Source organism: Schistocerca piceifrons, unplaced genomic scaffold (genome assembly GCF_021461385.2).
Source record: "Schistocerca piceifrons isolate TAMUIC-IGC-003096 unplaced genomic scaffold, iqSchPice1.1 HiC_scaffold_1193, whole genome shotgun sequence".
In the NCBI taxonomy this organism is placed as follows: Eukaryota; Metazoa; Arthropoda; class Insecta; order Orthoptera; family Acrididae; genus Schistocerca; species Schistocerca piceifrons.
In genome coordinates, this window is record NW_025727008.1 from 45,001 (window position 1) to 47,500 (window position 2,500).

Genomic DNA, 2,500 nt, shown 5'->3' on the forward strand with positions numbered 1-2,500 from the left:
CGTAGCGATTCTGACGTGCAAATCGATCGTCGGAGCTGGGTATAGGGGCGAAAGACTAATCGAACCATCTAGTAGCTGGTTCCCTCCGAAGTTTCCCTCAGGATAGCTGGTGCTCGTACGAGTCTCATCCGGTAAAGCGAATGATTAGAGGCCTTGGGGCCGAAACGACCTCAACCTATTCTCAAACTTTAAATGGGTGAGATCTCCGGCTTGCTTGATATGCTGAAGCCGCGAGCAAACGACTCGGATCGGAGTGCCAAGTGGGCCACTTTTGGTAAGCAGAACTGGCGCTGTGGGATGAACCAAACGCCGAGTTAAGGCGCCCGAATCGACGCTCATGGGAAACCATGAAAGGCGTTGGTTGCTTAAGACAGCAGGACGGTGGCCATGGAAGTCGGAATCCGCTAAGGAGTGTGTAACAACTCACCTGCCGAAGCAACTAGCCCTGAAAATGGATGGCGCTGAAGCGTCGTGCCTATACTCGGCCGTCAGTCTGGCAGTCATGGCCGGTCCTTGCGGCCGGCCGCGAAGCCCTGACGAGTAGGAGGGTCGCGGCGGTGGGCGCAGAAGGGTCTGGGCGTGAGCCTGCCTGGAGCCGCCGTCGGTGCAGATCTTGGTGGTAGTAGCAAATACTCCAGCGAGGCCCTGGAGGGCTGACGCGGAGAAGGGTTTCGTGTGAACAGCCGTTGCACACGAGTCAGTCGATCCTAAGCCCTAGGAGAAATCCGATGTTGATGGGGGCCGTCATAGCATGATGCGCTTTGTGCTGGCCCCCGTTGGGCGAAAGGGAATCCGGTTCCTATTCCGGAACCCGGCAGCGGAACCGATACAAGTCGGGCCCCTCTTTTAGAGATGCTCGTCGGGGTAACCCAAAAGGACCCGGAGACGCCGTCGGGAGATCGGGGAAGAGTTTTCTTTTCTGCATGAGCGTTCGAGTTCCCTGGAATCCTCTAGCAGGGAGATAGGGTTTGGAACGCGAAGAGCACCGCAGTTGCGGCGGTGTCCCGATCTTCCCCTCGGACCTTGAAAATCCGGGAGAGGGCCACGTGGAGGTGTCGCGCCGGTTCGTACCCATATCCGCAGCAGGTCTCCAAGGTGAAGAGCCTCTAGTCGATAGAATAATGTAGGTAAGGGAAGTCGGCAAATTGGATCCGTAACTTCGGGATAAGGATTGGCTCTGAGGATCGGGGCGTGTCGGGCTTGGTCGGGAAGTGGGTCAGCGCTAACGTGCCGGGCCTGGGCGAGGTGAGTGCCGTAGGGGTGCCGGTAAGTGCGGGCGTTTAGCGCGGGCGTGGTCTGCTCTCGCCGTTGGTCGGCCTCGTGCTGGTCGGCGGTGCAGGATGCGCGCGCCTGCGCGGCGTTCGCGCCCCGGTGCTTCAACCTGCGTGCAGGATCCGAGCTCGGTCCCGTGCCTTGGCCTCCCACGGATCTTCCTTGCTGCGAGGCCGCGTCCGCCTTAGCGTGCTCCTCCGGGGGCGCGCGGGTGCGCGGATTCTCTTCGGCCGCCATTCAACGATCAACTCAGAACTGGCACGGACTGGGGGAATCCGACTGTCTAATTAAAACAAAGCATTGCGATGGCCCTAGCGGGTGTTGACGCAATGTGATTTCTGCCCAGTACTCTGAATGTCAACGTGAAGAAATTCAAGCAAGCGCGGGTAAACGGCGGGAGTAACTATGACTCTCTTAAGATTCACCCCTCAGCATCCTTGTGATGTCGGGTGGATGATGGTTCAATTAGCCTCTCGGTGGGAAATCCTAGCTCTGGCCTTCAAGTGGCGGGAGTCGTGAGGGTGCTGCGGAAGGTTTCGCGTAGGTGTACCTTTCCAGTATCCCGACCGACAGAGCAGGGTGCTTTTTCGGGCTTGGGGGTTACCTCCCCCCCTGCCTTTGTTACAGCTGGTGCAACTAACAGAAGCAAACGTGGTACCAGGCCTCCCGCTGGAGCGCCTGTGCCAGCTGATGAGCCAGCCAACCAGCCAACCGGTGCGGGTCGAGCGCTGCTCCCCGCCATCTGCCCTGACTGTATGCGGTCCTTCTCCACCAAGACCGGACTTGGTGTCCATCGGCGTCGCGCCCATCCGATTGCTGCTAATGCTGAGATCAAGACCGAGAGGAAGAAGGCCAGGTGGTCCCAGGAAGAGCTCCTGCGTTTGGCCCATGCAGAAGCGACTCTTGCCACCCAGGGTTGCAGATTTTTAAACCAGGAACTTGCAAAGGCCTTCCCCGAGCGTACGCTGGAATCAATTAAGTGTCAGCGTAAAGCGCAGCCCTACAAAGACATGGTTGCGAATTTTGTCACCGAGCTCACTAGCGTGGATCGCGGCCTTCAGCGTCCTCCTAGCGAGCCTGCAGTCAGTCATTCTTTGCCACAGTCTCCACCTCGAGTGGAAGATGTTGACCTAGCCATCTGGTCATTTATAGTAGAACTTCCCCAATCAGACCGCCGATTCCGCTCGCTTGATGATCTCGTGGCTCTGGGTCCCACCACTAGCCGTGA

At 58.3% G+C, this 2,500-nt stretch overlaps 1 pseudogene; it reads left to right on the top strand.

Moving 5' to 3' along the window:
* Nucleotides 1-2,500, top strand: part of LOC124729144 — a 7,715-nt pseudogene that overhangs the window by 1,193 nt on the left and 4,022 nt on the right.